Here is a 13998-nt window from a genome sequence, read left to right on the forward strand (position 1 = left end):
CAGCTGGAACAGGCTGTTATTGGGGTGGTGACTGGTGAGGGTCTTTCATTATCCTGCAGGCTCTGGATTTGCACCTCTTGTTGTATAGAACCTGCAGGGGAGGTAGTGCAATACCCGTGGTACGCTCGGCTGAGCGCACCACTCTCTGTAGGGCCTTCTTGTCTTGTGCCGTGCTGTTTCCATACCAGGCAGTGATGTTTCCGGTCAAGATGCTCTCTACAGCTCCTGAGTAGAAGGACTGGACGGAGCTCAGTAAAGCAAAACAGGGCCAGGGATCTCACTGCGACAGGTAGGCAGCTGTTTATTTTCCTACACATGGGGCTGCATGTTAACTTGAACGTCTTTCTCTCTCTCTCTCCTCTCCCTCCCTCTCTCTTATCTCCTCTCTCTCCCTCCCTCTCTCTCTCTCTCTCTCCTCTCTCTCTCTCTCTCTCTCTCTCTCTCTCCCTCCCTCCCTCTCTCTCTCTCTCTCTCTCTCTCTCTCTCTCTCTCTCTCTCTCTCTCTCTCTCTCTCTCTCTCTCTCTCTCCCTCTCTCCCTCTCTCCTCTCTCTCTCTGGCCTTGCTCCGGTGGAGGGATTGGAGGAGGGTGTGCCATCATGTTAATGTTAGCCTCAGTTAAACCTTGCGACGACTGAGCTGTGTTCTGGTCATGTGACACTACACATATTTAATTGAGACCCTTTATTATTTCAATTTAGCTGGAAATACATTGATACATCATTCAGTAACATTTTCAGAGCATTATAACAAAAACATTATTACGGTCACCATTGTGACCAGTGGGATTATTTTTACTCAAAATGTGAATTACCAAGTCACCTTGTGTTCTTAAAACAATGACAATAAACATAGTTTTATTAGGTTGAAATAATGTGGTTGTGTACTTCTTTTTTCTGTTAACTTATTATGGATTGAAAACTGAAAACCAAACAAAATGTGCTATAGCCTACCATCTGCGTCGAATATGAGGTGCGTGCAATCCCAGTTGATTTCAATAACGCACCACTGGTAATGGGGACTCAACTCGGACTCGACTTGGGATCTTCTTTGGTGACTCAGACTTGAACTCGGACTCGAACACTTGGGACTCGAGATTTAGTGACTCGACTACAACACGGGTGTTTGTGTGTGGGGGGGTCTTTTTTCATTTTCTGTTAACTTTTTTTGAAAGAATGTTAATAAAGAAATTCAGTAAACTAATTTATTAAAAAAATACTTGAATGATATAGTAAGTATACAGTACAAGTATCACAAAACTCTTGGATCCCTGGACCCATAGAACTATGCCTGGACCCTAATTCCACAGTGTCTTACCCCTCCATCAACTGCAAGACCCCCCCCCCCACCCACCACGCATGACCGAAAGTGGAAACTAAAAGTCGTCCCCCCCCTTCCTGTTAGGTGCTAAACATATCCCAGGGGAAGACCCAGGTCTGAAGACACCATGCTGACTCAAATTCAAACAGTGATCTGACTGAATATACCTGCACATATAGTATACCTATGTATACACCTGCATATAACCCATATAACTCTGTATGATGGCTACTTCCCCAAAGATTAGATATTATAATATACAGTGACATTATGTTCCTTCTGTAGTTGTTCTTCCCCACACGGGTAGAGACAGTGGAACGTTAGGTTATGGCTATAACCAAGTTCTGTTAGTTAGGGGTGACGCTTGGCATCACACTGCACTCCCTCGCGTACGTGCACGCGTACTGAATAAAATTCCACAAAATATACCTTTAATACCAGTATTAGTCTGACCACACCCCTCATCAGCTTACCTTCATAAGCAGGTGTGTGGTCACCTGCTCTCCTCCTACCCAAGCTTTCACCACAAGGTGAGGTCAAGGGCTGCAGCGGCCGTCTGATGCCAAGCGTCACCCCTAACTAACAGAACTTGGTTATAGCCATAACCTAACGTTCTGTTCCGTTAGGGGCTCTGCTTGGCATCACACTGCACAAAGGGAGGCCAAGCGGAGCCGCTGGCTGACAAATACACCCCGCTGACAGCCCCCCACAACCATCAGAACAGGGAGGGCCGAGCCCCCCCGACCCCCCCTAATGGAGGGCATCCCCCCTATTAGGGGCTTCACGGGAGGGCGACGGACCCGACCGTGCGAAGAGGCACTCAAGCAACTCAACGCACAGGGTGAGCAGACCGTGGCTTGACCCCACGACTACACCCACGCACAACCCGCATGCCACCCGGGAACAAACGTAGGAAACAACCTCGTTACTGCCCCCAGAATCACGGGATCAAGGGCAAACCCAACCCCGTGGCAAGGCCGTAGCAGCGGAGCGCGAAGGAAGACCCAGACCCACCAAAAGGACTGGACTCCCTGGAATGGGGGCCCGGAGAAGTCCATGATGCCAGCATCAAGACCCCACCAGGTGGGCACCTAGTGACCCCGCCCCCCACATCGCCAGCGTATTCGGACAAAGGCCCCTCAGCCGAGCGGGCCCTGTCCTCCCCAACAGTACACCGCCTGGAACACAGGCCCTGCAACAGGCAGACAGCATGGTCATAACACACAAGAGTTAACCAACGGAAGCAGGCAGTGCACCGGGAAAAAAGACCAGGCAACAGGCTGTCAACCCAAGCCTGGAAACTGCGGACGAGGCAGGCGCCAGAAAGGACAGCTGAAAACAGCCGCCCCGGCGGAAGGGGCGTATGCTGGCGTTGTCGCATAACCAAGCCTTTAAACAGCATGTCAGAAGTGGGATCCTTAGACCACTCGGCCCCTGACAGCTGCCCACAGAAAAGGCCCATACGATCGGCAGACGTCATGAACGTGCAGGGGCACCCTCAACCGGAGAACCGGGAGTTGACACTGCAGCAACACACCAGAGAACCAACCACCCAGGCATTACCCCATGCAATGGTTGGTCCCATAACCCCTCAGGAAAGAAACCCCAAAACACACCTGCGGCACCGCCGCAGCCCGCGTTCCGGTTTCCAACAGGGCTATCCCGGGCCTACGGGTCAACGAGCATTACCCCGGACCGGGCCCGGTGATACGGGGGGCACAGGGTCCCCCGAGGAGGTTAAAACCACCCCAACAGGCCCCTCAGCACCAAGCGCAAGAGAAGAGCGTAAAAATGGAAGACCAGCCCCAGCACCCCGCACTCGGTATTCCCAGGAGGTCACCCAACCAAGTACCAACCAAGACCAACCCGCACAGCGGCCGAGATCCGACGAGATCGGGCGCGTACAGGTCGGCACGGCCGTAAGCCATTACGACAGTGCAGAATACAACGCACCTAACAAGGGTCCCATAACGCTCAACCCTGTGACACCCGGACCGACCTAGCATTTTTCCCCCTGAAAAAACCCCAAGTCCCTCAGGGTACCAGAACAGCATATCTGCATCCCCAGCGGACAACGGGTGCAACTGATCTGGACCAGCGCGACCAGAACCAGTCCCGTGCCCTAATCACGCTGACCTGCCAACCCCAGGAGAAGGGGCAGATATGCGTGTTGATCCCAACATAAAAAGAAGGCGCCACCCAGACGTGTCGGTATGAACCGCGCCCGGTGGCCCACCCCTAGGGCGTGAGACCCTTCCCCATATGTCCAGACCCATTCCGTCATCATCCCCTGACATGAACGGGAACCCATCGACAACCACACAGGGTGTCGGAAGAGGAAAAACCCCCATCCCAATTGCTCCATAAAAACGCTGTTTCACCCAAGCAATCAAGGCGCGCCAGTCAGCCAATGGCCCAAAAAGCACATCCTGAGCTAGCACTATGTGTGCGTTTGGACATACCCACATCAACAATAGGCCGTTTAGACCACGATATTGAATCCCCAAGACGCCCAGGGAAACGACAAGAGGGGCGAGATGCAATCAACTCCATGAATGAATGAATGAAAAAATTTACCCAACAGACTGCAGAAAGGGTACAACCCAGTACGGCAATACACACAATAGGTTAAGGGGAGGCAGACCTGAGAAAGACGTTAGTCTTGTTTCCATCAGGGACCCTCATTTCCAATCCATCAAAGACACATTCAACTCTTTATAAAAATAAAGAAAAGGCATCACCCGTATGACCCAACTGCACAGCTGGGAGTAAAAACCCTGTTTTTCACATGATTTCAATCCAGTCACTCTTTTTAATCAGAGTGTAAGACCAGACCCTCCCAGAAACACCTTCCCACATGAGACTATGGTCAAGAAAAAGATATGTAAACTGTGAGACACGTGACCAATTGACTCAAGTTTGACACATAAACCGGGCGCAGCAGGACTGTGAGCCCTGCGCCCAACCTCGACATCTTTAAGACACCAGCTCATGGAAGGCGTCGCCATAGCAACAACGCTACAACGGGCGGGGAAAACCTACCGGATCCTGTCATGTAACAGGAGTCGGTAGAATACCCCTCCCCCCCCCCCCCCCCCCTGCCAAGCACTGGCTTGGCCCTGACTGGCTCAGCAGAAGAGATCAAAAATCCCCTAAACCAATCAAGTGGGAAAGGAGGGGTTTATTCGACACCCCCTCCCGAAAACACACCCTTTATCCCTACACACAGAAAAACAACCGTAGCCATCTTGAAAAACCTCCGGTAGAAAGCAAAGCATAGCGAAGCTAATACAATGCCCGCTACCCACAAAAGTGTAAAAGGTTTTACAACAAAACACAAGTCGCCTGTGCGTGAATCCTATACCCGTTGCCTATGTCATACATAGGAAAAAACGCTGATCGAGAGTAAACGGCTAGGCCGTGAAATGTGTGCGTACGAGTATTACTGCAACTAAACAACACAGCATTGTGAAAACACATATACTTAGTTAAAGCAATGGAATAACACCAGTTCTAACTGCATGTGGAGCATCAAGCTAAATAGAACCTATTACCGAGTGTACGTTGCAGACCTTGCTTAACCTCGTAACACAACACAACTCACCCCACAACGTAAAAAAGGGCAGATTCATATATACACAACCCCACCATATGATTTGTTTGAAGAAACACACAGTTTGTTCGGCCAAAACACAGTCCCCCTCCATCGGGGAACTTTTTTTATTTAATAACTAAATAGTGTCAAGGCACAAAACCATAGAGGGGCCGGGGAGGGTGTAGGAGAGGAGACACAGAGGGGAAAAAGTCACTCTTAACGGCGTCTGTCACCTCGCGCCGCTCGAGTCTTGCCACCCCGGGGAGCCCCGGAGGGACGGTAGGTTACAGTCTGCTGGACACGACGTTCCCTACCGTCTCCTCCGGTCTGGGATGGGCCGGCGGTGGCAGAAGCGCCGTTTCGTCCCCTGGCCCTCTTGGCAGGGCCAGCAGCGGCGGCGGAGGCAGTGGTAGCGGCGACGGAGACAGCTCGACGTCGCGGAAGCCTTCTGCCTCCACCAGCAAGGACGGGAGGCGGAAAATGGGGTTGGAGAACGGACCTCTCCTCTGCCATCTCTCTGCATGTTGAGGTCATCAACCGCAGGGCCTTCCCGAACAGGCCAGCGTCGGAGAGGGCGGCCGTCAGAAGAGGAGCTCTCTTTTTCTCTGGCACACGGGCCTGCTCCAGCCAAAGGTGACGCTGGCCCAGGGTGGCCAGGGCGCGCACTTTCCCCATGGCTATGGCCAGCACCTGGGAAAGGTGCAGGACAGCTCCCGCAGCCTGGGTGATCTGATCGCATTTCACCTCGGTCAGATCCGTGCCGCCCGTCATTATCCCCGATACAAATCTAGCCAGGTGGGCGATGTTAGACGCCGCAGCCAGCGATTGTGTACCAGCGATAAATGACTGGTCACCCCAATAAGCCAATCGCCTAGCCGATTTCCCCTGGAGGACCGGCTTGCATAGTGGTTCCCACACCATATCCGGACAGAGGAGCGCGGCCATCGGACTGTCAAGCCGAGGCACGCCCTCCCCCATACCTTTGACCAACCCCGCTACCCGCGTAACTGGTACGTAGGTAGGAGTTAGTCCCATGATGTTGGTCACCGCCTGACCCCGACGAACATAGGCCCCCATCGATGGTAAAAATGGGTAGACAACGTCCACCCCTCTCACTGGGGGACGCTGCCAGGGATGGCCTATGAGGTCATCAGGGACAGGTGCAGGCAATGGCAGCGGCAGCGGCACACCGTTTGCGGTGGCGGCTACCGCCATGAGCTCGGGAAACAAGGCCCGCAGTTCCCCCTGCGAACCTTCCTCCACCGACCCCGCATCCCTCACATACAGCAGGCTGCGACTGGTCAAGGAGCCACAATCCGATGTGGCCGACAGTAGGGCATCCTGCCGATGAGGCCAAGGTGGTTCCTCGACATCCTCGAACAGGGCGCCCCATGGAGCCATTTCCCCCCCCTCCGGGGTCTCCTGAGGAGGGATACTCTCCTCCACGGGGCCCTCATACAAAAATCCGTCCGCCTCGTCCATGAAGTCCTCAGTCTCCATTGGAAATCCCGAGCCGGACGCATCTTCGCTGGTCTCCAGCAGCTCCCCAAACCCAGGCCGTTCGCGTCTGCACGCCACCATCTTGCGACGCGAGCGAGCAGACGCGAAAAGTTTGCGTCGCAAATCCTCTGGCTCCAAAACAACCCCCCGTTCACCAACGGGCGATTCCCCAGAACCAGAGGAACCAGAGTCGAGATCAGGCCATCGCCGGAGCGACGGCACCGAACCCTCGGCTCTTCGGTGAGGAAAACTATCCACCGGCAGTCTCCCGGGCTGGGTCGGCAACCACGAGAGTGGCAACAGCCCAGCACCGAGGCGCACGACGGAGGCGGGAATGGAGAACCGGTGGTGAAGAGTAGGTCTAGCGGTTCTACTCTCCGCGGAATACATTATGACCCAACCTTTTCTTGTACAACAGATGTGAGAGAAGAAAAGATTAAGCACAATGTAAACCAGTCACAACTCTTTTCAACTAACAACACGTCAAGTGGGGTACTACCGAGGCACTTCCTTGTGGTGAAAGCGAGAAGGAGGAGAGCAGGTGACCACACACCTGCTTATGAAGGTAAGCTGATGAGGGGTGTGGTCAGACTAATACTGGTATTAAAGGTATATTTTGTGGAATTTTATTCAGTACGCGTGCACGTACGCGAGGGAGTGCAGTGTGATGCCAAGCAGAGCCCCTAACGGAACAGAACTTGTATTATTAATCAACGTGAAATGTTTTGGCGTGGTGGTGGTTATCATTATCGAGTACAGCGAACGGTTTTCCGCCATCCTTCATTCTCGGTCCACGTGGCTCATTGTGTTATACTATAATGTAAAACCGGGCACATAACATCTCCAAGGAAATTGGAATTGGGTTAAAAAGGCCCCGTGATGAAGTTAATTTGATCATAAAAGCTGAATATTTGAGGCTTCTTTTCGTTGACTTTTTTCAGCAGATCTCTTGGCCCAGAAGAGGTCGATATGCAGTTCTATGTGTGTGTATGTGTAGTGTGTACATGTGTATATTAAAACCTGAAGATAAATGCTCATTTTGCGCATTATGGCAACTAGTGAGTATATCTGACTGTCTGTCTGTCCCCTCTTCTCCCAACCAGCCACACAAGTGGCAGTGGGAGGAACTCCCCGTGGACCTGCAGTGTGTTGCTGCTGTCTACAGCCACAGCACACATCTAGACACAATTGGGTCCTTCAAAAACAGTGAGTTGTGGAATGAGGGCGGAGCGGCTTATTAATAGTTAACCCTTTCACTACCAAATGGTTAACCCTTTCACTGTGACAATACAGAAGGTTAGCCCTTTCAAGTTCAAGTTTCAAGTTTCTTTAATAGTTGTCATACAGAAGTACAGAATACTTTCATACAAAATGCTTCTTACTGTTACGCTCCAGAGACTGTGCTAGACAAGATAGTATCAAATAACATAGTATAGCATGTAATTTGGAAGTAGAAAATGAGGTCACAGTGTTCAGTATAGACATATGTACAACACTGTGACCTCATTTTCTACTTCTAAATTACATGCTATACTATGTTATCACTGCCACACAACTAAGGGTTAACCCTTTCACAACCACACTACAGAAGGTTAACCCTTTCACTACCACACTGCAGACGGTTAACCGTTTTCTGTAGTGTGGTAGTGAAAGGGTTAACCTTCTGTATTGTCACAGTGAAAGGGTTAATCTGAATGGCGGGCGAGAATGTGTCCGTGACGTCAGCGTTCCAGAGCTGCTGCCTATAGGACGACGGGTCTAACGGGCGGCCGGGCCTTCGAACGCATGGCCGCAAGGCGTTTCCACCATTCATAGTCCTGCAGCATCCGTGCATACCTCACATTTTTATGTAGATTAGTTCTGCGAGCGAATAGCAGATATTAGCCCTTTCACTGCCACACGACAGAAGATTAACCCTTTACTATCTATCACACAACTGACGGTCACCGTAAAGTGTAAAGGGTTAACCGGCTTCTGTCGTGTGGCAGTGAAAGGGTTAACCGGCTGTCGTGTGGCAGTGAAAGGGTTAACCTTCTGTGTATTGTCGCGCTGAAAGTGTTAACCGTTTTGGTAGCGTGGCAGTGAAAGGGTTAAAGCTCTCTGGGCTGAATGAATAGTGGTTCAACAAAACAAAGACACTATAGCTTGCATGTCATTACAGCGCATAGGCTCCATGTTCAATATATGTGGCAAACACTATATGCTCATAATATCTAGGTCACACATAGAGCACACACTGTGCAATGTAAACCACACAAGGGCCTCCCCCGTTGAGCTCTGTGACTGGGTGTCAGAGAGAGGATATGTCAGTAATATGACCAGCTAGCTACCTGTCTATTATCTTTCATCAGTGCTTTCAGCCGTTGTTGTCCCAGTGTGCTCTTAATTTGTCTCATACATTTTCTGTCAGCTATTGATATTAGCAAATAGGACTCCCTAAACACTTGGTATCTCATCTGCAGTGGTGGAGGAAGTACCACTATTTTAAGTATTAGAATAAATACCCAGATAAAATGGTACTGCGGTAAAAGTCCTCCCATTGAAAATTCTACATAAGTAAATGTTGAGACGTTTTTGACATTGAAGTATCAAAAGTAAAAGTACATGTAATATATAATTGTGTATTCAGTGGTCTGAAGCATTCATTCTTCATCCATCGACTTCTAAAGGTTGTGTTAAAGTGTCACATGGTCGTTATGCTGGCTGATTATTTGACTAGCTTAAAATTTTGCCTTGTTTTCTATGCAAAGTAACTAGTGACCGATGGGTTTGGATAAATAGAAAGGACAATATTTCCTTTGACAAAAGTACAAAGTTCCCTAAAATGTAAATACTGAAGTAAAGCGCCTGGAAATTGTACTTAAGTACAGATGGGTTACTTTAGACCATCGCTTACTGTAAACCCACCCTACCTTAACCTCATTGGATACGGTGCATGACGCCCAAATACAATTTTATTAGCAAACTGACACAGGAAATAAATTCAGGTCCCCTTTAAGCTGAAAGTGTAGACTGGGCGATCAGAGCTGTGTGAGGAACAGTAGTCACATGACCCTATGCCAGACCAGAGGAATACCCATATCAGATGATCATTTCATGCAATACATTTACTTTGTTTTGGTAAATTTGCCCTGATCTGGCCTTAGGGATACATTGCTACCGAGGGCAGATCTCAAAATGTGAAGTTAATGTTCTTTACTAGTCTTGTGACTTAACACCTAACAAAGTTGTCATTTAGCACGCAGTGGTGGATTATTTGGCCATCAAGGGAAATAAGTGCACTAATCTGGTTCAAAAGCAAATCCCCCACGTTATGAATCATACAACTAGCACATGATTTTGCATTAGGTTGCCATGGACTGGATTCCTTTTGTGAAAAAGCACCATCTTCCACACTTCACTTGTCAAATTTCCTAATAAAATCATTTGAGACCTTGCATTTCAGTCATTTGTGTCAAGAATCAGTGAATTGAAGACCAGATAATCAATCACTAGTTTACACCAAGACCAAGATTAAGCAAAAGGAACTTTATTATTATTACATGTAAAAAAAAGCATGTAGCCAGCAAAAAGGTGACACAACATAAGACAGATGATGGAAACACACTGGAAAGGTAATCTGACAGGTCAGTGAATTTCACAGCTTGGTAGAGGCACCATTACACCCGATTTAAGCTAAATCCTCCTCCTCTCCCTCCTCGAACTCTCCCTCCTCGGCGGTGGCGTCCTGGTACTGCTGGTATCCGACACCAGGTCGTTCATGTTGCTCTCCGCCTCAGTGAACTCCATCTCATCCATGCCCTCTCCGGTGTACCAATGGAGGAAGGCCTTGCGCCGGAACATGGCGGTGAAGTGCTTGGAGATGCGCTTGAACAGCTCCTGGATGGCCGTGCTGTTGCCGATGAAGGTGGCCGCCATCTTGAGGCCGCGGGGAGGGATGTCGCAGACGGCGGTCTTCACGTTGTTGGGGATCCACTCAACGAAGTAGCTGCTGTTCTTATTCTGTACATTCAGCATCTGCTCGTCGACCTCCTTCATGGACATGCGGCCGCGGAAAATGGCCGCCGGCGCCACGGTGAGGTAGCGTCCGTGACGGGGGTCGCAGGCGGCCATCATGTTCTTGGCGTCGAACATCTGCTGGGTGAGCTCTGGGAACGGGACCATGTTGACGGCCAGCTTGCGCAGGTCGGCGTTGAGCTGTCCGGGGAACCTGAGGCAGGTGGTGACACGGCTCATGGTGGCCGACACCAGGTGGTTGAGGTCGCCGTATGAGGGGGTTGTAAGTTTGAGGGTGCGGAAGCAAATGTCGTACAAGGCCTCGTTGTCAATGCAGAAGGTTTCGTCTGTGTTTTCTACGAGCTGGTGGACCGACAGCGTAGCATTGTAAGGCTCAACAACTGTGTCCGACACTTTGGGCGACGGCACCACGCTGAACGTGTTCATGATGTGGTCTGGATATTCTTCACGGATCTTGCTGATGAGCAGGGTGCCCATGCCGGAGCCTGTGCCGTGCCGTGCCAGGGAGTCCATGAGCTGGAAGCCCTGCAGGCAGTCGCAGCTCTCCGCCTCCTTCCTCACCACATCCATCACAGAGTCCACCAGCTCCACTCCTTCCGTGTAGTGGCCCTTCGCCCAGTTGTTACCGGCACCGCTCTGGCCTGGAAACAACAACAACACATCAGCACTAATCTCACAGGACCAGTGGTGGAACATAGTTTATTTACATTTACCAAGTAAAAAAAGTAGAAATACCCAGATGAAAACCTCAGGTCTTAAAATTCACAATTCTACCTTGGTAAGAGAAAGAAAGTGATATTGAATAATCATCTTCGTTTTACGTCCATATTTTCCCACTACAGTGAAGTTGGACGGACGATGACTCCACACCACTGGAGTCATTATTTTTGGTTTGTAGCTAGTTTTATACCTCGGATGCCCTTCCTTACAGGTAACCCCATTGTCGGTGAGGACCTAGCCATTGCGTATTCCTACACACAAGGCAGTGTGGTTTTCTTTCAGGGTTCTCCCCTTAGCCTTTACGTATCCCTATGCACACACACAAGGCAGTGCGGCCCCTGTATCCCTAGGTAGGGAGGCTAGATAGGGTACCAACACTTGCCCAAGGTGGACCCTCAGACTAGTGGAGGGAAGGAGTTGTCTTAATTCTCCATTCTAGTTCGGCTTCAGCTAGAACTAGCCACTGAATATAAAGTATTTCTTTATTAAGTATAAAAATGTAATGTGTATATATTCTAGTTTTTATGTGTGGTCCAGTTATGGTTGCTCCCATCAATGTCCTCTTGAAGTTTGACAAGACTTAAAATGTGAATCAGCTTCATCTACCCATGACACGTCTCGCATGAAAAATTATATTTCTTCAAAGTAACTGATAAATATTTCCATTAAAATGTAGTACAGTAGAAGTACAAAGTTCCCTCAAATTTACCTTGGTACAGTGCTTTTGAGTAAAAATACTTTACACCATTGCACAGGACATGTGGCAACATTAAATGTAACATGTCTGGCTGTGTGACGTCAACTTGTCAGCATGAACAGTACCAGGATAGCTTAGCACAATAGCAGAGTGACATTGCTTTTGGGATTTGGCACAAACTCATTTATTATTTACAAATTACACAAACTATATTAAAACTACTAGCCACATCGTTACTAGGGAAACTACTATAACAAGTTGACCCTTGATGCTGCCGTCTGACGTCAGTTGGAACAGAAAGTGAAGAAGTCACTGGGTGGAGCCAAGCCAATAACAGCCTGAAATCCAGAGGCAGAAAAATGCTGGTTTTGAGTACTTGATTAGAAATATAAAACAATGATTATTTTTGGAATAAACCTTACAGATGTCTTCCATAGACTCACAGGAATTGTGTAAAGTTGCCCAAATAGTGCTAGGAATGGCAGTGCATGTCCCCTTTAAATCAAATTAAACCTGTAGCTACATCAGGCACAAACAATGGAGCGCCACTTAGTGGCCAAACATGGCACTGCAACTAAATAACACAAATACAATCACATTGTGTCTGTCACACAATCTATGACAATTTCATTACCTACCGAACACAAAGTTGTCTGGTCTGAAGATCTGGCCGAAGGGTCCGGATCTCACTGAGTCCATAGTCCCTGGCTCTAGGTCGACAAGCACAGCACGGGGCACGTATTTACCACCTAGGGGAAAGAGAGGGGAGAGCAAGTCAGAAAAACACAACAGCAATTGAACTCGGCTAAATGGAATGTCATCATCATCCAATTAGGAATTCCCAAAATTAAAAGTTACCCGATGCTTCATTGTAGTAGACATTGATCCTGTCCAACTGCAGGTCACTGTCTCCGCAGTATGTGCCCGTTGGGTCAATGCCGTGTTCATCACTAATCACCTCCCAGAACTGAAAGAGATAAGTCATTGAATTCTATCTATCTAGGTCGTCCTCGGACGGGCCCTCCATCGGTGCTTCCAGTCATCCCGATCCTCCATGCATCTGGCTAGCTCGCCGGTGCTTTCTGTTCCCGCATCTCTCCTGAGTACGTCCACGTAGGTTAATGTGGGACGTCCTCGTGATCGATGCCCGTGTGTTGGTTCCAATAGCACAAGTTTGCTGGTTGGCATCTCATGGTGTCTCTGGCAGTGACCTGCCAGCCTCATTCTCCTGACTGCCACTTTATCGCTCACCTTTAGCACCCCCCCATACAAGTTTGCATTAGTGACATGCTCATCCCTGTTGATGTTGAGCACCACACGCATCATTCTGGTGTAGCACCCATCCAAGGACTTCTGCAGGGTGGGCTTCAAGGTCCAGCATTCACTGCCATACAAAAGGAATTAGGTAAGCATTAACCCTTTCACTGCCACACTACCAAACGGTTAACCCTTTCACTGCGACAATTCACAGAAGGTTAAGCAATAATATACGAGCAATTACAAAAACGTATTATTCTTCCAAGCCATTGATTGAAAATTGTATTAACAGATTGCAGATTGGGTACAGCACAAATACAGTTATTAAGTGGATGCAGACCAGAGAAAGACTTTTAAACACAGAATATTTACTAACCTTGGCTCCAATCTGGTTTCCACACTGACCGGCTTGGAGATGGACAATTTCCCTCATTTTGTCTGGAGGTAGAAGAACAAGTCTTATCACAACAAGGGAAGACGAGTTGAGAGTGTGCGAAACAGAGGAACTCCCCGTTTATATGTGACAACTGAACCCGCCCTCTGAAGGGCGGGCCGGCCTACACGATATACCGCATGGCCATTGGCTGATGGTCACGAAACCCGTTGATGGACACAATTGTAGACCAATATATTCTTCTAATGGATAATTACCATTGGCTTTCTTGTACTGTCAATCAGATTGATATCTAACACGTGTGATCCTCCCCACCCACCCGACATCATCATGTCCTACTTCCAGGGGCGTCGTTCTGGTATGGCAAGGTATGGCACTCGCCATACCTTGGCAAATAAACATAAAAAAAAAAAAAAGATAAATTACAATCTTTTATGTTGATTTAGGCCCCGTTTAGACGAGCGTTTTGTGAACAGAAACCGCAAAAGTCATCTTGCGGT

The 13998-nt window shown here is 49.0% G+C and overlaps 1 pseudogene across 1 annotated transcript; it reads right to left on the reverse strand.

Annotated features, from left to right (window-relative positions):
* Positions 1 to 10083: 10083 nt before the first annotated feature.
* On the reverse strand, positions 10084 to 13537 carry LOC311248914 (tubulin beta-4B chain-like; annotated as a pseudogene). The gene is made up of 5 exons: positions 13481 to 13537; positions 12706 to 12814; positions 12486 to 12596; positions 11004 to 11071; positions 10084 to 10214 (listed from the first exon to the last, which is right to left on the reverse strand). The product of its transcript is annotated as a tubulin beta-4B chain-like (transcript).
* Positions 13538 to 13998: the final 461 nt, after the last annotated feature.

Source organism: Notolepis coatsorum (genome assembly GCF_963971535.1).
Source record: "Notolepis coatsorum genome assembly, chromosome: 2".
Classification (NCBI taxonomy): domain Eukaryota; kingdom Metazoa; phylum Chordata; class Actinopteri; order Aulopiformes; family Paralepididae; genus Notolepis; species Notolepis coatsorum.